Source organism: Engystomops pustulosus, chromosome 6 (assembly GCF_040894005.1).
Source record: "Engystomops pustulosus chromosome 6, aEngPut4.maternal, whole genome shotgun sequence".
NCBI lineage: Eukaryota > Metazoa > Chordata > Amphibia > Anura > Leptodactylidae > Engystomops > Engystomops pustulosus.
In genome coordinates, this window is record NC_092416.1 from 87205391 (window position 1) to 87229180 (window position 23790).

A 23790-nucleotide genomic window follows, 5' to 3' on the forward strand; every position below is an offset into this window, starting at 1 on the left:
GTAACATACTGTATCCCATATACAGCCTCCAGCTTAGTAATATACTGTATCCCATATACATCCCCCCAGCTTAGTAATATACTGTATCCCATATACATCCCCCCAGCTTAGCAATATACTGTACCACATATACAGCCCTCCCAGCTTAGTTATATACTGTATCCCATATACAGCCCCCCAGCTTAGTAATATACTGTATCCCATATACAGCCCCCCAGCTTAGTAATATACTGTACCCCATATACATCCCCCTCCCAGCTTAGTAATATACTGTATCCCATATACAGCCTCCCAGCTCAGTAATATTCTGTATCCCATATACAGCCCCCCAGCTTAGTAATATACTGTATCCCATATACAGCCCCCCAGCTTAGTAATATACTGTATCCCATATACAGCCCCCCCAGCTTAGTAATATACTGTATCCCATATACAGCCTCCCAGCTTAGTAATATACTGTATCCCATATACATCCCCCCAGCTTAGTAATATACTGTATCCCATATACATCCCCCCAGCTTAGTAATATACTGTATCCCATATACAGCCCCCCAGCTTAGTAATATACAGTATCCCATATACAGCCCCCCAGCTTAGTAATATACTGTATCCCATATACAGCCCCCCAGCTTAGTAATATACTGTATCCCATATACAGCCCCCCCAGCTTAGTAATATACTGTATCCCATATACATCCCCCCGGCTTAGTAATATACTGTATCCCATATATAGCCCCGCAGCTTAGTAATATACTGTATCCCATATACATCCCCCCCCAGCTTAGTAATATACTGTATCCCATATACAGCCCCCCCCCCCGGCTTAGTAATATACTGTATCCCATATACATCCCCCCAGCTTAGTAATATACTGTATCCCATATAAATCCCCCCAGCTTAGTAATATACTGTATCCCATAGACAGCCCCCCAGCTTAGTAACATACTGTATCCCATATACAGCCTCCAGCTTAGTAATATACTGTATCCCATATACATCCCCCCAGCTTAGTAATATACTGTATCCCATATACATCCCCCCAGCTTAGCAATATACTGTACCACATATACAGCCCTCCCAGCTTAGTTATATACTGTATCCCATATACAGCCCCCCAGCTTAGTAATATACTGTATCCCATATACAGCCCCCCAGCTTAGTAATATACTGTACCCCATATACATCCCCCTCCCAGCTTAGTAATATACTGTATCCCATATACAGCCTCCCAGCTCAGTAATATTCTGTATCCCATATACAGCCCCCCAGCTTAGTAATATACTGTATCCCATATACAGCCCCCCAGCTTAGTAATATACTGTATCCCATATACAGCCCCCTCAGCTTAGTAATATACTGTATCCCATATACAGCCTCCCAGCTTAGTAATATACTGTATCCCATATACATCCCCCCAGCTTAGTAATATACTGTATCCCATATACATCCCCCCAGCTTAGTAATATACTGTATCCCATATACAGCCTCCCAGCTTAGTAATATACTGTATCCCATATACAGCCCCCCAGCTTAGTAATATACTGTATCCCATATACAGCCCCCCCAGCTTAGTAATATACTGTATCCCATATACAGCCCCCACGGCTTAGTAATATACTGTATCCCATATACATCCCCCCAGCTTAGTAATATACTGTATCCCATATACAGCCTCCCAGCTTAGTAATATACTGTATCCCATATACAATCCCCCAGCTTAGTAATATACTGTATCCCATATACATCCCCCCAGCTTAGTAATATACTGTATCCCATATACATCCCCCCCAGCTTAGTAATATTCTGTATCCCATATACATCCCCCCAGCTTAGTAATATACTGTACCCCATATACAGCCTCCCAGCTTAGTAATATACTGTATCCCATATACAGCCCCCATGGCTTAGTAATATACTGTATCCCATATACATCCCCCCCAGCTTAGTAATATACTGTATCCCATATACAGCCTCCTAGCTTAGTAATATACTGTATCCCATATACATCCCCCCAGCTTAGTAATATACTGTATCCCATATACATCCCCCCAGCTTAGTAATATACTTTATCCCATATACAGCTCCCCAGCTTAGTAATATACTGTATCCCATATACAGCCTCCCATCTTAGTAATATATTGTATCCAATATACATCCCCCAGCTTAGTAATATACTGTATCCCATATACAGCCTCCCAGCTTAGTAATATACTGTATCCCATATACAGCCCTCCCAGCTTAGTAATATACTGTACCCCATATACAGCCCCCCAGCTTAGTAATATACTGTACCCCATATACAGCCCCCCAGCTTAGTAATATACTGTATCCCATATACATCCCCCCAGCTTAGTAATATACTGTATCCCATATACATCCCCCCAGCTTAGTAATATACTGTATCCCATATACAGCTCCCCAGCTTAGTAATATACTGTATCCCATATACAGCCTCCCATCTTAGTAATATATTGTATCCAATATACATCCCCCAGCTTAGTAATATACTGTATCCCATATACAGCCTCCCAGCTTAGTAATATACTGTATCCCATATACAGCCCTCCCAGCTTAGTAATATACTGTACCCCATATACAGCCCCCCAGCTTAGTAATATACTGTACCCCATATACAGCCCCCCAGCTTAGTAATATACTGTATCCCATATACATCCCCCCAGCTTAGTAATATACTGTATCCCATATACATCCCCCCAGCTTAGTAATATACTGTATCCCATATACAGCTCCCCAGCTTAGTAATATACTGTATCCCATATACAGCCTCCCATCTTAGTAATATATTGTATCCAATATACATCCCCCAGCTTAGTAATATACTGTATCCCATATACAGCCTCCCAGCTTAGTAATATACTGTATCCCATATACAGCCCCCCCGGCTTGGTAATATACTGTATCCCATATACAGCCTCCCAGCTTAGTAATATACTGTATCCCATATACATCCCCCCAGCTTAGTAATATACTGTATCCCATATACTGTACATCCCCCCAGCTTAGTGATATAGTGATATAAAATATATAGCATCCCCCCCCCCCCAGTATAAAATAATTATGGCCCCATATAATATATACTGAATTCTTCCCCAGTATATAAAAATGATGGCCCCATATAATATATACAGCACCCCCCCTAGTATAAAGTAATTATAGCCCCAAATAATATATACAGAACCCCCCTAGTATAAAGTAATTATTGCCCCAAATAATATCTATAGCATCCCCCCAGTATAAAATAATTATAGCCCCAAATCCCCAAATAAAATATACAGAACCCCCCTAGTATAAAATAATTATGGCCCCATATAATATATACAGCACCCCCCTTGTATAAAATAATTATAGCCCCAAATAATATCTATAGCATCCCCCCAGTATTAAAACAATCATAGCCCCATATAATATATATATATATAGCATTCCCCCCAGTATAAAATAATTACGGTATAGCCCCAAATAATATATATATATAGCATCCCCCCAGTATAAAATAATTATAGCCCCAAATAAAATACATAACATTCTATCATCCCCCCAGTATAAAATAATTATGGCCCCAAATAATATATATAGCACCCCCCCCCCTAGTATAAAATAATTATGACCCCATATGATATATATAGCGCCCCCCCCCAGTATTAAACGTTTTCTAGCCCCATATAATACTTACAGTAGCCCCCCCCTCCCAGTATAACATGAAACCTCCCCACATTTAATTAAAGTACATGAAAAATAATAAAATATATACTCACCTGCAGGCAGCTGCTCCCTCGGCGCGGGTCCCGTATTCACTCGGCTCTCCTGTGAGCCGCGGCTCTGCACAGTGACACAGGCGCCGTGGCGTCATGACGCCTGTGTCACTGCTTAGAACGGAGCGACGCAGCTGCCAGAAAGGCGCTGTGTCGCTCCGCATATAAATCGCGCCTGTTTCTTAAAGAGACAGGCGCGATTTATTTAGCTGGTGGGCGAATCGGGCGTTAATGGATGCCCGAATCGCCCACTTTAGAGCGGCAAATTTCGCCGCCCTTTACAGGGACCCGCATTCTGCCGCCTGAAGCGAGATTTTCATCTCGCCTCATGGCAGATGCGTCCCTGGTTTAGGTCACGTACACTAAAATTTTTTTCAGTAGTTGTCTTTTAGATTGAATGTAATGTCTATCATTCAAGAATTGCTTGGCTGAAACTTTGCAGAATTTTTCAAAAGATTTTATTCGAGTCATAATCCATTTGGTCCAAACCAATATTGCTTTATTTGTCCTGGAGATTAGTACAAACTCCCCTCTAGTCCTCTAAAACATGTTTTTTTAATAAAAAGGTTTTCTCTCATGATCATTTTTCATGTTTAATATTTCATAAAAATTTAGACAGACCAGAACAAAGAATGGAAGACTAAAAGACGTGATGCATTAATTTATTAAAATAAATTAACATTTTAAAGCAACCTTTAGACTTCTGTTATCATTATATAATCATGATTCGCCAATGTGAAAATATCGATTTGAGGCTTGAAAATTATATACTGAACCTACAAATAGTATTAAATGGAGAAAAGTCTCTGGCGGGCACAGCCCCAACGATACCGCCGACAGCCCAACGCGTGGCCCGACTCTCCAGGGGCAGGGGTGATCACGGCAGGACTTTCCAGTGGTGCTCAATCAATGTATATAAGAAGATATCCATACATAAACATAGAAAGAGATGACGGCACTCACCGGTTCCAAAAGCATGAAAAGCGTCCTTTATTGGTGGGGAAGCATGCAGGGGGGTAAACAGACAGGTTCCGGCAACGGGGCAGTTTCACGCACTGTGGCGCTTTCTCACCGCAAAGCAGGTTGGACTTGTTGCGGCTTGGTACACATTGTCCGTGGTGGCAGCCAAGGCTAAGTACAAAATCGTAAGGCAAACTCAGCCTGGGGCTGCGGAGAGGCACGGTTGTGTGCCCATGACCCGGGACGTGGGTCACGGGGGCACCCGAACAGTGAGAGGCATGGGTGTGCCAGTAACCCGGAAAGTGGGTCGTGCGGGCCCCCGTGACAGCCGCAAACCTTGCTTCCCAGGATCCATCCTTTAAAGAAGCCAATATTTTATTTGAATGTGTTTCACCATGTATTTTTCCATCAGATACAAATTTCTTTTTGCAAAGAAGCCACCTCCATCACAAAATATGCATCTTACCAACGCCAGCGCTAAACACAACCTATGAAACGGAGCTTAAAACTACTTGTATCCCTACTCCCTAACATTCACATGTGTGAAAACTAAAACATAAATCAACTACATTATGAATGGTGGGCGGGAAAATTACTATGGCACTACCTCCTCCGTGCCAATATTAACCCCTATAAAACTCCTCCCCCCAATTCAAATCCCCTTATCACCTTCCACTAGTAATCCACCCATGGAAAATAACCACCCATTTTTCTTAACCCTTCCCAACCCTGACTGCCATGCCTGCACTTCACCAAGCCTGCGGTGTGCTTTATGCTAACAACTCTTATCTTGTAAAACCAGGGCTTGGACAAAGCATTTTAGTGTACTAGGCGGACAAGATAATGACATCCCCCCATAAATATTTGTTTAATAACATAATTTTGTATAGATAAGACAAACAAAGCTTTGGGCATAGACTAGAAAAGTGAGAAAAAGTTAGAATTTGTATTAATTGCATGCTATTTATGCAATACAATCATTGCTGCATACTACTGTATACCTCAGGCTAGACAGGGGCTAACACTGAAGACCCAAGACCAGATAATAGGGGGAATTTTTTTTCACTTTAGAATTTTTAATAGTTTTGTTATATTTTTATTTACTTTATTGGGTTTCAGTTACCTCTAATTTTAGGTAGCACCTCTTAAATTTACTTCTAATTTTAGGGAATACCTGTTCTTTCTGCTGTTCTTTTATAAAGATCACATAACAGTGATCTAATGGAAATAGCCCATAGGATCGCTGTTGTTAGTGATCTGTATAAACTGACACACTGGGGAAATGCACATCACATCTTTCCTGCATGGCTCTCATCCACTCTGCTCTGGGAATCCTTGTGACATTCAGGGAACAGCACTATTGTAGAGGACTAATAATATGTGTCCCCTACAGGATCTTGCCGTCAGCGTTATAAAGCACACAACATAAATTATTTACACAACATAAATTAACCCCTTAAGGACGCAGCCATTTTACAGCTTAAGGCTCAGTCCCATTTTTTGGATTCTGACATGTGTCGTTTTATATGGTTATAACTTTTGAACACTGTTACTTATCAAAACGATTCTGAGAATGTTTTTTCCCCACATGTTGTACTTCATTTTAGTGGTAAATTTTGGCTGATAAGTTTTGCGTTTATTTACAAAAAAAAAAAGAAAATATGATGAATTTTCTGAAAAATTTGCCATTTTTGAAATTTGAAATCCTTGCGTTTTCAGGCAGATAGATGTACCACCTAAATAACTTGCCGAATAACATTTCCCATTTGTCTACTTTACATTTTCACCATTTTTGAAATGTCTGGATAATTTATTTTGATGTCACGCGGCTTACAAATCGAATAGCGCTTTTCCGGATTTTCAGAATTGACTATTTTGGGGATAAATACAGTTTTGAATGAAAATTTACATATTTAGCATCAAAACCCCCCATATAACCAACCCAATTTCAAATCTGCACCCCTCAAGCTATCAGAAACAGATTTTACGAAGATTGTTAACCCCTTGAGATCTTCATAGTAATTACATCAAAATGGAGGCGAAATTTAGAATAGTCAAATTGTGCCGGTTATACGTTCATTTAGCCCTAAAATGTACACATTTCCAAAAGATAAAAATACAAAACCCACCATACAATTTGTTCTACAATTTCTCCCGAGTGCAGAGACCCCCCACATGTGGCTGTTACTTGTTTTATGGGCACACAGTGAGGCGCAGAAGGGAAGGAGCGCCCTGCAGCTGCCAGGATTTTACTTTCCTCATTGGCCTCTTTTGAAGGCTGTAAAATTTTCGCTTTTGCGCTATTAGGGCCATGTGACGGCATTTTTTTTGCGGGATGAGATGCTTTTTCCAGTGTTACCATTTTGGGGTTGGTATCACCTATTGTTGAAAATTTAGGAACTTCTTTTTGAGAGCAGGAGTAGAAGAGCATCAATTCTCTACTGGTTTTTTTACTTTTTTTTTGTGGTGTTCACCGTATAGACTAATAATCATATTATCTTCATTCTATGGGTCGATACGATAACGGGGATACCAGACACGAATATATTTTCTTGCGTTTTACTAAATTTGTAAAATAAAACCCTATTGTGGGGAAAAATCTATCATTTTTGTATTGCCATCTTCCAAGTGGCATAACTTTGTTACGTTTTTGGCTACGGAGCTGGTTGATGGCTTGTTTTTTGCGGGACACGTTGTACTTTGCAACAGTATCATTCTAGAGTACATATGTTTTTTTGATCACTTTTTATAGCATTTTTTGTGGGATTGTATAGGTAAAAATCATAATTTTTGGAGGGTTTATAACAGTTTTCTTTTACGGCGTTCATCGTGCGGGTTCAATAATTATTTATTTTTATTCTACGGGTTGTTACGGACGCGGTGATACTATATATGTGGGGTTTGTGTTATGATTTAGCCTTTTTTTTAGTTATATGTCTCTTTATATGTTTTGGGGCTTTTGGGCATTTTTGGTGATTTATTACTTTATTTTTTTATTGAATAATTTTTTTTTTTCTTTTTCACTTTTTCCACCATGGGAAATGAACAAGCAATCATCTGATTGCTTGTTCATAATAATACCCTGCAATACTCATGTATTGCAGAGTATTATCAGTGTCAGCCTATGCACTTGCATAGGGTGGCACTCTGCCAGTAAGATGACGTCACAGACGCCATCTTACCGGCAGTTCCTGCAGGTAACACTGGGGTCCAGATCGGACCCCAGTGATACCGTAGCAATGATCGGTGCCCCCCGAAAATGATTCGGGGGGGGGGCGATCGTGGGGGAAAGACACCCCAATTGCATGTTAGATGCACGCGGCATTAAACGGGTTAATCACCCGCGATCGGAGTCAACTCCGATCGCGGGTGTTACACTGGGGTGCCGGCTATCAGTCACAGCCGGCACCCCGTCTTTCCTGATGCTGGTTCGGCTCAAATCTTGAGCTGAACCGGCATCGGCTCAGCGTCCGATATATCGGACGCTGAGCGCTAAGTCACTGAGCTCAGCGTCCGATATATGGGACGCTGAGCGTTAAGAGGTTAAAGGGGTATTTCCATTTCAGCAAGTAATGGATATTGTTTGAATAATGAAAAGTTATACACATTTCTAATACACTTTCTGTATTGATTCCTCATAATTTTCTAGATCTCTGCTTGATGTCCTGCTATAGAAAGTGTCATTGTTTACTTCCAGTGGTCAGAACTTTGACATGGGCACACAGGTGCACAGCTCGTTATAGCACACAGCTCTGATTACTAATGAGTGGTGCACCTGTGTGACCAATGAAGCTTCCCAAAAAATTGTCAGCAAGCTGAGATCGAGAAAACCATGAGGAATTGATACAAAAAGTTTATTGGAAAATTGTATTATTTTACATCACACAAACAAGTGGGAATACCTCTTTAACCCCTTAGCGCTCAGCTCCATGCTAGTACTGTGTGGGCTCCCGCTATTAGCACTCAGCGCTGTGCTAGTACTGTGCGGGATTTTTACCTATTTAATCCCACAAAAATGCAATAAAGAGTGATCAAAAAAACATATGTATTCCACAACGATACTGTTGCAAAGTAAAACATGTCCCACAAAAACAAGCCATCAACCAGCTCTGTAGCCAAAAAAGTAAAAATGTTATGCCACTTGGAAGACGGCGATGAAAAAATGATAGCTTTTTCCCCACAGTAGGGTTTTATTTGGTAAATTTAGTAAAACATAAGAAAAAATATTCAAGTGTTGTATCCCCGTAATCGTATCGACCCATATAATTAAAATAACATAATTATTAAACTATACAGTGAACACCAAAAAAAAAGAGTAAAAAATCCAGTACAGAATTGATGCTATTCTACTCACAACCCCAAAATTATAACACTGGAAAAAGCATCTCATCCTGCAAAGAAAATGCCATCACATGGCCCCAATAACAAAAAAGCTAAAATTTTATAGCGTGCAAAAGGGGCCAATGAGGAAACTAAAATCCTGGCAGCTGCAGCGCCCTCCTTCCCTTCTGCACCTCGCTGTGCCCCCATAAAACAAGTAACGGCCACATGTGGGGGGTCTCTGTACTCAGGAGAAATTGCATAACAAATTTTAAAATGGGTTTTCTCATTTTATATTTTGGAAATGTGTAAGTTTTAGGGCTAAATTAATGTATAACCGACAAAATTTGACCATTCTAAATGTCACCTCCATTTTGATTCATTGGGGGTCATTTACTAAGGGTCCGATTCGCGCATTTTTGTCAGATTTCCCATATTTTTCCAATTTGCGCCGTTTTTCCCTGAATTGCCCTGGGATTTTGGTGCACGCGATCGAATTGTGACGCATAGGCGCCGGCTTTCATGCAACGGATATCGGGGGCGTGGCCGTCGGAAAACCCGACGGATTCGGAAAAACCACGGAATTTGAAAAATTGCACTTTCCTGCATCAGGAATAGGATAGTGAACTCCGGCAAACTCAGACGGACTTCAGCGCAGCAGCGACACCTGGTGGACATCAGGCGCACTACCTTAGTGAATCGCTGGAAGACCTGAATCCTCGACGGAGAACGCGCTGCTGGATCGCGACAGGACCGGGTAAGTCAATTTTTACCAATGACTACGAAGATCTCAATCTTCCTAAAAGCTGTTTCTGAAAATTGAGGGGTGCAGATTTGAAAATGGATTGATTATGTAGGGTGGTTTTAATGCTAAATATTTAAAATTTCATTCAAAACTGTATTTATCCCCAATATAGTCAATTCTGAAAATCCAGAAAAGCGATATTCAATTTGAAAGCTGCATGACATCAAAATAAATTATCCAGACATTTTAAAAATTATGAAAATGTAAAGTAGACAAATGGGAAACTTTTTTTTTTACCATTTAGATGGTAAAACTATCTGCCTGAAAACGCGATGATTTCGTATTTTGAAAATGGCACAACACCCTCTTCTACTGACAACACACATTACTCTCTACCCCACTGAAAGCACACACACTGCACCCTCCCCCACTGACAACACGCACTACACCATCACCAATGGCTACACACACACATTTGCCCCTCCGGTAGTTACAACACGAACACTCTCCCCCTCATCCATTGGTAACACACTCCTTACTTCATGCAGTCACATACCTCATTTCTGCCTCTTATCCTTCATGCTGTTTGTCCTATAAGCAGCCCAAGCTTGGTGGGTAGGTTACATGTAGCCGGAGATTTAGCTCTGCAACTATATGACTACAACTATATGTACAACTATACAACTACAACGATTAAGCCACAGGACGAGAGGGTATGGTCAGGCAGCATAAACTAAGGGAAAAGATTCAGTCCATGAAGTCTGCTCATAGCAGATTCAACTTGTGCCCCGCACAAGGCGATCACCAACCTCTGCCTAAACCTCCTCCTGGCCCTGTGTAAACCCCATAGTTCCAACCATGACAATTAGGTGGCAAAGAGTAACTATATACATTTCCAATTTCACCCCATTCTGAGTTTTTTTCAAGCTTCCTAATACATTTCACACCATATTAAATGGTGCTATATAAAAGTATAAGTTGCCCTGCAACAACAAGTGTCTGAAACCATGCAATATGGCGGCATTGCCAACCTTTTATACCAGTATAGCCCAGGGGGGCTGCCACATAACAAGACATTAGTATTATAAATGGTTTATGGTGTAGGGGCCTTGTTACAGATTAGCATTTTGGATTTTGTAGTATTTGTAAAGGTACAGTACAACTCTTTTTTTTTCACAAATCAATACCTTCACGAACTGAACCACAGGGAGAGGGCCCACAGCTGTCACAGTATCTGTCTCTTGCACTGAATATGAGCTACCACGCCTATATGAAGGAAGAAATGCAGTTTTAACAATAATCCCCTGGTGCAGCGCATGGGCTGGTGCAGGACAGGAATAGTGTACTCTTGGCCCGTCTGCTGCACCAGGAGGTCCATCTCTGTTTAGCTCCAAACAGAGATGGACAGCCCACTGCGTGCCAGGGAGGATCAGGGGTAAGGTAATTCAATTTTTTTTAATGTAACCTGCATTGCATAAACAATAGAGAAAACGAGGGTCGGGAGGTGTATAGAACAGGGGCAAAAAGGGAAAACTGGCAAATAAGGAAGCACAAAAATCTTTGCCACTTATAAATAATGAAAAAGGGTGCACTGGTGAGAATAAATGGGCACTTACTAAAAAAGGGACACTTAAGAATCATGGGGCTAAGAGGGGACACTCATTAAGAAGAGAGCGCTTACTAGTAAGGGGAGAAAAGGGGGCACAACCCAAAAGTAAGCACGGCCCTTAAGGGGCAGCCAAAAATTGCAACTTTGGCCCCCTTGCGCCACCTCCATGTCAATTGGGCAGATATACCCCTTGCTGACACATTATCTATACCCTGAGACAGTTCCTATAGCACAATTCTACACCAGACTGGTAACAGTTCTGGGCAAGCTGAGGGACATTAAGAGTTTTGTGCAGGGGCCAAAAGGACTCTGATTATGCCACTGGGGGCGGTCATGTGACAGTTCTTTCTGTGTGTAACTGAGAGGAGTAGTAAAATTGAGTGTGTTCATTGCTGTGGATGTAAAAATTTTCTACACAGAATAAAGAGGTAAAAGATCACCCCTATCAGTACCTCCATCCTAGTCTGTGATTCTGCAGAACTTGCTCTGCCTCCCTTTGCAGTTCATGCCGTGTTATAGACTCCTCTGTAGCCTTTCCCCACCTTTCGTTCTCTTGACATTTTCTGCATAATAAAGAGCAGACCCATACAGACCATACACTTCATGTAGCTGTTGCTAGTTTCTACTATTTATTAAATACTGCATGTTCCTCCATGTCCAGGCGAGTCACTATATACATCCTGTATGTACATTATGCAGTGTTCAGCGGATTTGCCTGTAGAAATTACTAAATGAGAGAACAAAAGGTATCATCAGAAGTGAGGGCAGGCTAAATTTGACTCGGCCTTAGGGCAGATACAGGGAGAATTTAGTTTCTGCCCATTTCCCTGCTGGTAAAAAGGATTTTTGACAAGTAGCTGCAGAACAGAAAATGGCATAACTGTGGAAATAAAAAAAAAGAGGAACTAAATATGGCATTGGTTCTGTTTGTTTTTTTTAAGTGGGAATAAATAATTTGGTCCAATCATGTTTCTCTTTAAGAAAAATTTGTCTTCTGTGGGTCCAGGAACTTCTTGTACCAAATTGATACATCTTCGTAAACAGTGATATGATGTTTCAGCTAAAATATTATATGACAAGAGTGAAAAAGTGATCCCTGACTAGCCTGCAACCATTGTCCCTGCCTACCAGCTGACAAGTGACAGTGGATTGTGGCCCGTATTATTTATATATTTTTAATTTTACATACTTATTTTACTCTTTTTTACCTTTGATGTAGCGGCAACCTTCGTGACACTGTTTCTTGGTTATTAAAGGGGTTTTCCCATGAAACAAGTTAGGCACTTTGCACAGGATATGGTCTAACTTGCTGATCAGTGAGACCCCACAGATCATAAAAACAGGGGGTCCGAGGTCCAACCAGACAGCTGCCCATGTCCATTTTGTAACTACACACTTTGTGTTTATATTTTGTAAATATAAAGAGTGTCATTGTGTGTAATATGCATCTACTGGATCTCATCATCTCTCATCTCTGATCTGTCTCATCTCTCTTTCTATGTGTCAGATACTATTACAATGTTCAGAAGGTAAAGTGTATATAAATCCTGTACCCTGATAATCTAACCACCTTTTCAGCTCACAGAATTAGAGATATCATAATGTGTTTGTTAAGAGAGTCCCTGCCCACTGTCACAGGTGCCCCTGCGATCCATGTCACGGATCGTAGGCACACCCGTGCCCCTCTCCGTGGCGCTTACCGGGCCCCCGCTCCAAACTCACCTCTCCACATTCCTGCTCCCGTTTGGCCTGGCCCGTGCCCGCGTCCCCGCTCCTTAGGGCGCACACTCACCAGCTCTCAAAGATTTAAAGGGCGCTGGTACTTCTGGGTTTACTTTGAGGCCAGCTGTTCCCAGGATTCCCTGCCGGATCTTTGAACTATGGTAAGAAGAGAAATCTTCCTTTGCCCTGCGTTTGTTCCTATCCTGTTCCTTGTTCCTGTTTCTGCTGATCTCCTGTTGCTGTCCTCGGATTTAAACTTTGACGTTGCATCTCTCCCGCCTGCCATGACTATGTGTCTGTATCCTACTGCGAGACTGCCCGCTGTATTTGTACCTCGACCTTGGCTGCCATCGCGGGCTAGTCGCACCTGTGGAATGACCTGGTGGCACCCTGCAAGTCCATCCCACTTTGCAGAAAAAGGTGCCACTTAGATTCCGGTCCCAGGTGTCGTCTAGTACCATCTCCCGCGGTGGTCCAGAGGGTCCACTGACCCTGAACCCTGATACCCACACTCTGGATAGGAGCAAAACAGTCAAATAGAAATTAAAGGGTTAAACATGATCTTTATTGTAGTAACATCACTATGGGATTGAAATTTGAGAATTTTCTTTGATGGGCAAACCCCTTTAGCACATGAAACACAATATCCCCTTGGCCTCAACTCTAGGAATGATATAATATATATTTATTGAAATACTTTATTTTTTTGAGCTTACTTTCTTAAATCTCATGCTTACTCACGCGTTTGGACGCATTTCACATGGTCACATGACACATTTCCTTCACCCCCCTTTTTCCACACTTTGTTCTCTTGCTACTTATCTGAATACGTATAGCGGCTCTGATATCTGTCACCTTTTTTGTCCAGTGTATACTTTTTAATGCGCATTTTTTTGCATTTTAACTATGGATTACTAATAAATGGATTGAATACTTTTACTACATTTAAGCTGGTGCCTATGGAATACTCTTTTTTCTGAACATTTCTACCCTTGGGACTGGGCCAAGTCTTCCCTTCCTTGTATGCACAGCCATACTTATTTAGAGGATGCAGTCCATGGGTGTGCAGATATTTTTTCTTTTTTGTATTTTTGTGATTAGTTATATTCTTTTACATATGAGAAGTATTTTAGTAGTTATAGTCATTCTTATAGAAGGTAGTTTAAGGTTGTGTTGTGTTAAAATTGTCTGTCTCTACTTCCTCTGTGTTGTACATGTCTGGCAAAAATATTGAAAGCTTTCCGCCTTGTGTGTTTGCTTCATGTACTATTCTTTTGCTTCTCTCCCATTGCCATTCTTAGCATATTATCCCTGTTTACTAGTAAATCGTTGTTCCTGTTTTCCATTAAAAGAATCTGTCAACAATGTGGCCTTGTGGAGTTTGCTATCTCCATCTACGTTATCTGCCCCATCTTACTTATGTTGACTTCGCCCATGTGACAGGGATACTTTTAGATTTTTTTCCAGGGACACTTTAAGTTCCCAGTCTGCCTCTAGAAGATTATATATTACATTCTATTTTTCATTTTTTTTTATTACAACATAGCACCATCTAAGTTGTTGGGTGTGTTTGATATATAAACAAGGGTCAAGACAATAAACTGCTATGACAGTCCTTGGATTTGTTTTATAGTATCATACTCTCATCGCATAATACAAATGATGGGACATGTTCTTGTTTTTTGCTTCAGAACACAATACTGTATTTACATCAAAGTTAATTCAGCTGAAAATACCAATTTCATGCTGCAGTAATTTATAGAAATGTAAATAAAATGGTGTGGCATTTCAAAAATAAGAAAGGAAACTCAGGCATTTCCATATTTAATGATTTCTCTTGTTTTCTTTTTTGCATTGTCACCCAACAATTGTCTATAAGGCATGTTTTAGATGAATATATATAGATTAACCTGTGTTTAACCTCTTGATGCTAAGCAGCGGATATATCCGTCATTGAGCTTCATTACTTAACGCTCAGTGACGGATATATCCGTCACTGAGCTGATGTCGGTTCAGCTCCTCATGAGCCGCCATCATGAAACACTGGTTGTCAGCTTAAGTGACAGCTGACACCTCAGTGCTATACCCAAGGTCGGATTGTGCTCATGCCTCCTGGGGGATTTTTCCTTCCATGATCGAACCTGCCCTCCCTGTGCCGATTTCTTGGGTCCCCAGGTCTGTTCACAGTAAGACACTGTGACAGTGATAATACCTTGTAATACATCAGTATTGTAGGGTATTTTAATGAACAAGCAATCGAATGATTGCTTGTTCATGTCCCAAGCATAGTGGTAAAATGAAACAAAAAGGGAAAAAAACAGTTTTTACATAAAATTAAATCAATAAATGTATAAAAAAGCCCCCAAACCTCCATTACATATAAAAGTCACATATTGGCCCACAATTTTTAAAGTGTTTGCACCAGTTTTCTGTCTGACTTTATGCTGAAAAGAACATGCAAACTGCGTGCGTGCACCAGTTTTGTGTTACGGCTGCACTGTGTCCAACAAGACAGAGATATTGTGCAGAGTTTGTGTCACATTTATTACTGATGTGCATCACAAATGTGCAGCATGAACAAAAGAAAAATGGTGCACTCTTCCTAAGTAGTGCAAGGTGCACCAGATTAATGAAGACCGTGTGCCAGTTTTGATGAATCTGGTGAACCTGTACCCTCCACAGGCAAAATGCACATAGTGCCAGCGCCAATCAACGGTGCGCTGACCATTTAAATCCTCAAGTGCCGCTGGGCGTGCGCGATAGGGAATGGGGACGCGAGAGCGGGCCAGGTCAGACAAGAGCAGGAGTGTGGAGAGGTGAGTTTGGAACGGGGGCTGGGACAGTGCCACGGAGTGCAGTACAAACTGCACTAGTTTTGATTAATGTGGGCCATAATGTGAAAAAAAGTAAAAATCACCACACCAACCCTACAGTACACATATGGTATTGCTGCATCCATAACAACTTAATGAACACTGTAAGAAAGGAAGACAAAAATGTATGATTTTTACCTTGCCACTAAAGATACAATAAAAAGCTATTAAAAAATCTACTCCAGAATGATACTGATGTAAAGTACAGCATGTCCTGCAAAAAAGGCCTTGAACCAGTCTCACAGATAAAAAAAAAAACTGTTATACCCCTTGGAAGACAATGACGCAAAAAACTATTGATTTTTAAGAAAATTGGCCAAGATTTTGTCTGACTTTGCACTGAAAAGCACTTGCACATGTATATATGAAGTGTTTGCGCCAGTTTTGTGTCGCAGCAGCACTGTGTCCACAGCATCATCAAATTCTGCACCCAAAGAGGCGTTCCAGTGCTGATTTGGACGGTGCACCACATTTATAATAGGGATTCCACAGAATTGTTTTGCACGTTCTATGTAAAAGGTGCACCATAAAAAAGTTGGTGCACACTTCCTGAGCAGTGCAGGGGGCACCAGATTAATGAAGACCATGCACCAGTATTCAATAATATGGCGCACCCTGTATGTAAGTGAGGAAAACTGCACATAGTGTAGTTTGCACTACTGTTAATAAATGTGGGCCAGTATGTTTTATTCTGCAAAATTTGTAAAACGGAAGAAACAATGTAGGAATGAAATATCACCATAATCGTGCTGACCCAAAGAATAAAGATACCATGCTACTTAGGATATATGATGAATACCAAAAAGAAAGTCAAAAATCAGTTACAGATTTATGGTTTTCCTACTGCCTCCCACAAAAAGTTAATACATTTTTATCATTAGGGAATAGCTACCCCAAAATAGTATCACTACAAAATACACCCCATCCCACAAAATATAAGCCCTCACATGCCCATATTTGTGTAAAAAGATCTTATAGCATCTCATTGAATATAGATTACTAAAATTACATCCTAAAGAGCAAAAGTGGCTACTGCATGGCCCTCCTTCCCATCTGCATCCTGCTGTGCAACCATACAACAAATAATGTCCACATGTGGGGTATCTCCATAAATGAATGTATTACTGACAAAATTAGACCATTCTAAATTTCACCCCCTTTTTGTTATAGTTGCTATGAAGCGCTGAAAGGGTTAACAAGCTTTGTTAAAGCTATATTAATTGTTGGAGGGGTGCAGATTTAAAAAAGGAGTGATATCTAGGGTGTTTCTAATATTTTATATTTTAAAGCTCATTTAAAACAAAATTAATCCCCAAAAAAGTAAATTCTGAAATCTCCTTGAAAATAAGGGAAAGCGATTCAATTTGTCTGATGTTGTCATAAAATATATCTTAAAAATTATGAAAACATAAAGCAGACATATGGATAATGTTAGATAGTTAATAAATACGTATGAAACACATCAACATTAACATTAACATTAACGTACAAACTGGCTGCATCCTAAAGGGATGCCTCTGACACACTGTTATAGCTCCTCACAAATGATGGGTCCTGCAGTCTTATAAAGTCATGGGAAGTGTTGATCCCATCCAGGGTGGCATTTCGCATGCACCAGTGGCAGTTAAATGGTTAACTATCAAACTTGGTTCCATTACAGTACAGCAAACACCCACCACCCAACTCAACCGATGGGTCCATAATGCAGTAAGAAGAAGATAGCTAATGTTTTGTCTTCCCTTGCAGATACTTCTTTTACTTGTCTTGTAATGATTGTAAACTAAATGTCATTCTTTGAACAACTGGTTTTGCTGCTCATTTAAGCTGTCCAGGAACTTTTACTGAATCCTAGGTCAATTCTCTATTTGTTATCCATAGTTTTTATTAAATCAGTGGCTGTAAAACTGATTAGACTGGGTTCACATCATGTTATTTGTATAAGCTAAGTGTATATGTCTGGGGAAGCACCAGACGTATATGCTTAGTGTATTCATTGACAAATAGTGGCAGACGGAGGCCTAGTTGTGGCCACTATACATCCTGTACATAAAAAATGCAGGATCGAAAGACATAGGAAGCTACGTCTTTTCATCCTGCAGCCTCCGCCTGAGCAACATATGCGCTTAGCAGAGGCGATGGATGCCTAAGTGTATTGCATCTCTCCCCATAGCCCCACCCCATAGCGCATACATCGCTCGGGAGAACCCGGTCACTGTCAACATTAGGACAGTTACATTAATGGGGGAATGCCCCATTCATCTTGTACACTCCTCCCCCCACTTTCAGGAAGGGGGGTCCCAGGTAACCTATACCACTGTATAGGCATACAGTGGGATATGTCTGTGCCATACATTGTGAGGACACGTCGGAATCCTCCTGACATGTCCTTACAACGTATGCACAAATACGAGGTGTAAACTATCCTTACTGGAAGATACAGGAACCAGGAGAGTCTAAAATAATTTATAATGGTATCCTATGTAAACGAAACTCTTCCACATTCCTGTAATGTATGTTTTAGTAAAGAATTGCATTCCCCACAATGTTACAACTCATCAGCTTTGTTTTTACAACTCTGTGTTGATCCTCTGTTTGGCTTAAATTTATGTCAAATGTCTTTTAAAGGAAATCTACCGTGAAGCATAATAAACCAGGGACACTTATAGATTCAGGCACAGATCCAGGCCACTTATAGGTCCAGGCACAGTGACTCTGGTAAGCTTCTTTTATTTGTTTCCCATATTATCCAAATTACTCTGGGGGTGTTACCAGAGCCCCTCCATGCTCTGGCTTTACATGCAGGTACAATGTTCAGGTAGCTACAATAAGGAAAGGCCCCGCTAATACCCCCAGAGCTCTTCAGACTCATTGAAGGAGGCCATGGATAACTAATACAAGACGATTAACACAGTCACAGTGTAAAACATCAGTGCACACCCCTTGTTATAAAACATATCCTACTTTAAGGTACTTTAGTACAATGCTATATTGGAGATGCACTGAAATAGTGAATGAACACACACAAGGTGAGGTGGTTGGGTTTACATTATGTACGGTATGTTCCTTTTTGTTAAGGGTGGATCAATTGTTGTATTAGAGCAATAAGGAGAATATTCCTAATTCAGAGTGTTCTGGGGAGGAGATGTAGAATAGGAAGAATAATCATGCCCTGTAAGAGAGGGTCCGTGCAATAAGGAGAAATGTAAGACATTTTCATGTAAGACATCAAACATAAGGCTGATGCAGCCAGATCCAGAGACAGCTGTTTGAAAGTCTCCTTAGTAGTGATATATCTCATCCTGACAAACTGACCATATTGGACTTCCTTCTCAACCTTTTAATGATGTGCACCATATCTGTACAGAGCATGGTTATTTACCCTGTATGGAGAGAGCTCACAGGCTTAGTTCTCTCCATTCAGGGCAGGTGTGATGATGTGACCAGGGTGACCAGGGGGAGGGGAGGCCTGCTGGTAATTCACCACCATAAATTAACCTAATTGAGCCAGTTTGTTGACAAAACCAGCATGTGGCCGGGCTTCAAAGACCTATACAGACAAACCGACTCCAGGCATCACCCCCCCTCGCCTCCCCAGTCTCAAACAAAGAGCCATTAAAACTCTCAAATCACCAGGTTGAATAGAGACAGTTATGAAGTTATGGTCCATCTCACCAGAACACCAAATACATTTTTGGAATATTGTTCTCAGTAAATCATAACAACCCATTGTTCATGGCTCTAGGATACTCAGAACCAGAGATATCAATATCTCTGGATAGGACCATAGCAAATGGGTCAGGTTTGGTATCAGTGCGATCCTGTGATTCACCTGGATCCAACGATACTAGAACCATGACCCCAGGACCTTCCCATGGGGTAGCTGTGGCTTCTCCAGGGCTCTGGATGTAATATCAGGTAGGAGGGACCATTGACCCCTCCTTAGGGTGGACAGAGGTGTGTCCACACCTGATATAGTCAGGCACCACTGAAGGGGCCTTGGTCTTTGTCCTGGGGGAACTAACATCAACCAAGCGCAGGGAGGATCTAAAAGTGTGGACTATCCATCCCCAGTAGGCCACACACAAAGGTAACTAACTAACTAACCAAACTGCTTAGACTTGTAGTGCTACCCATGTAATTTGTACTCTATTTACTGTATATATCTATTGTGTGTACTGTATTGTGTAGTGTGCCCTTAAGGCAATTAAATATAAAATCTAATCTATGTTGCTCTTTTATCTCGATCACGAATCTTACGTCCGGGTTTCTCGCTTGTATACATGCTACCGGGTTGGTTCCTTACCCTATATAATCCCGTTACGGCCCGGGCTTATATTAAAGGAGAACTGGTGGCAGCATAAGGCTGATAATATTCTGTCTCACTGCGGCTAGTGAGAGGGATCTTATAGCCATTCAGGGATTTGATTTAGGGTTGTGCCATATCCGGAAGTTGTGTGGACAACTTTAAAAATCTGTGTATTTGGGTAAGTAATCGGCTTAGTGATAGAAAACAGAGGGTTGTCATTAATGGCACATTCTCCGATTGGGTTGACATTACCAGTGGAGTACCACAGAGGTCAATATTGGGGCCACTTCTTTTTAATATTTTTATTAATGACCTTGTAATGGGTTTACATAATCAAGTTTCAATATTTGCAGATGATACTAAGTTGTGTAAAGTAATCAGTACTGAGGTCGATATTTTAGCATTACAAAGGGATTTGTGGAAGCTTGAGGAGTGGGCAGAGAAATGGTTGATGAGGTTTAATGTAGATAAATGTAAAGTTATGCACTTGGGCCATGGAAACAAAAATGATAATTATGTTCTAAACAGTCAATTACTTGGTAAAACTGGGGGACTGGGGAGACTAGAATACAATGACATATTACAACATTTGGGATTATTCATGATAAAGGGGGGGTTAGGGAATTGGGTTTCTTGCAGTTCCTCTAGGCTTCAGTGGTTCTGTCCAGCCCCTTAGTCTGTGCTATTTACCATAAGCACCTACTCCAGTCCTTCATATATCACAGGAATAACATACAACCCTCGCAGATACTTATATACAAAAAGACTTTACTAACAACATACATGTGACAAAGTAACTACATAAAATACAATACGAAATACATAGAGAACACAACTACACACAAACCTCTTTTCCTGACCCCTTCTGGACCCAGTAATGTGTATGTATATACAATATAATCTAACACTACAGCTTCTCCTGGATATACCCTGAAGCAGGAGTCACATCCAATACCTGACCATATACATGTACATATAGAGACTCATGCACAATAGCATCTATATATCTACTCCTCCAATACACATGCAGGGCACAGATCCACGTGTGAATGGGATACAGGATGTACATGTAGTTACACTAATATATACACACTCACTGTAAACACTTAGCTATGTATATATATGGTAAAACACATAACACCTGGAATATCTATAGGTACACGTATAAAGTCTACTATATTATAATAAGTACTATGTTATAATTACTCTTATAAAGTTATATAAATACACAGAAAGCACACACAATATATGACCTGGTTCCTTAGGTAAGTGCTGTTCATACGGGTGGGGGGCCAGGAAGCAAGAGAGCTTGATTTCTGCTTCTTCCACCTTAAATATCCCTTTGTGTAGTCCCTGCCCACCCCCTTATAACTCCACCCTAAGACCCTCTCAGGATAGACCCCAGTAGTGTGCAGGGAATCTCACACCTGGTTCATGGTGGCTTCTTACTGTTCAAAGCCTTTTGATATGTTAATGACCCAATGGCTTCAGTACACACTGACATCTCACCACAGAATATCAGTGACTGTGGTCAGTATATACTGTATCCATACTTACATATTATATGTTATATATATAATAATAGAGCAGAGGGTCCAGTTATGAATAATGTCCCCTGTAACAATTCAGTTTAGAAAAAAAGATGACTGAGGGGAGACCTCATTACAATGTACAAATACCTGAATGGGAAGTACAAGGATCTCTCCAAAGATCTTTTTATACCTAGGCCTGTGACCAGGACAAGGGGGAATCCTCTACGCCTAGAGGAGAGGCGGTTCTACCATCAACATAGACAAAGGTTCTTTACTGTAAGAGCAGTGAGACTCTGGAACTCGCTGCCGCAGGAGGTTGTTATGGCGGACTCTATGTACATGTTCAAGAGGGGCCTGGATGACTTTCTGGGGAGAAAAAATATCACGGATAAAACATTTATTTAATTCTTAAAGGTAGGACTTGATGGACTTGCATCTTTTTTGGCCTTATATACTATGATACATGGCAGGAGTTCGGGATGCGTATAGTGGGAGGAAGGCGGGGTTTATACTCCACAGGGTTAATGCGTTGCAGTACCTCGAATGGACCCAGGAAACATGGACCAAGTTTGTAGCTGGGAATCTTCAGACGGACATACTTGAAGGACAGCCACACTTTGTCACCTGGAGAGAAGATGGAGCGAGGCCGGCATTTCTTTTCGGCCTGAGTCCTGGTTCGAGCTGAAGCCTGTAGCAAGGAGAGTCGAGTCTGCTCCCAGATAGACTTGAGATCTTGGACCAACTCTTCTACGGCAGGAACATCAGAAGGGGCTGCAAGAGATCCATAGATGATAAAGAAAGGAGGAGAGACGGCAGATTCCGAGTCGAAGGAAAACTCTGCCCATGGCAGCAGAGAGGAACAGTCGTTCTGTCGAGCGGAGACAAAGTGTCGAAGATTACAGCCCAGAGTCTGATTGATTTTCTCAACTTTTCCATTAGACTTAGGATGATATGCGGAAGAAAATTCCAGCTTAACTTGTAGTTGACTACACAACGACCACCAAAACTTGCAAACTAATTGGAACCCACAGTATGAGACGATGTGCAGCAGAAGTCAATGAAGCTGGAAGAAGTGCTGGAAGAACAGGCTGGTAAGGCGTGGAGCTGACGGAAGACCTGGCAGAGGAACAGAGGAAGTGGGACATCTTGGAAAACCGGTCAGTTACCACCCAGATGACAGTATTACCAGAGGAAGGTGGAAGATCCGTGATAAAGTCCAAAGCCATGTGAATCCACTGCAGCTGGGTATCGGTAATGGCAGAAGATGACCAGCTGGTTTGAGTCGAAAAGGCTCGCTTCAGGCGCAGGAGCCTACAAAATCCCGAATGTCCTGGATCAGACCTGACCACCAGTGGAAACAGAAAATGAGAGTGGCAGAGCATTGCACTCCAGGGTGCCCAGCCACACAAGATCAATTTCCCCAAGACAGTATGATCTTCCAAAGAGCAGGTCAGACGTAGGTCTTACCAGGATCAAGCTGCCGCAGATCCACGGGAGCAGCGAGTACCAGGTATTCAGGTGGAATAATATGTCGGGGACCAGGATCTTCCTCAATGACATCCGAGGCACAAGAGAGAGCATCGACCTTAACATACTTCTCTGTATGACGGAAATTTATCAAGAAGTTGAAGCGGGAGAAGAAGAGAGAGCAATGAGCCTGTCTTGGATTAAGATGCTGGGCAGTTTGGAGGTACAGGTTTATGTGATTAGTATACATACTGTCTGGATGACAAGCTCCCTCCAGAAGATAACACTATTCTTCCAAAGCAAGCTTAATAGCCAAAAGCTCCCGATCAACAATAGAGTAGTTCCTCTCTGCGACTGAAAAGGAGCTGGAAAAGGACACAGGAGGAACCACCAAACAGCAAGACTGGCACTCTGATCCCCAGCAAAGAACTTCCCCCATCTGCCAGTTGAGCACGGATGTGTGGTGCAGCAACCATGGAAGAC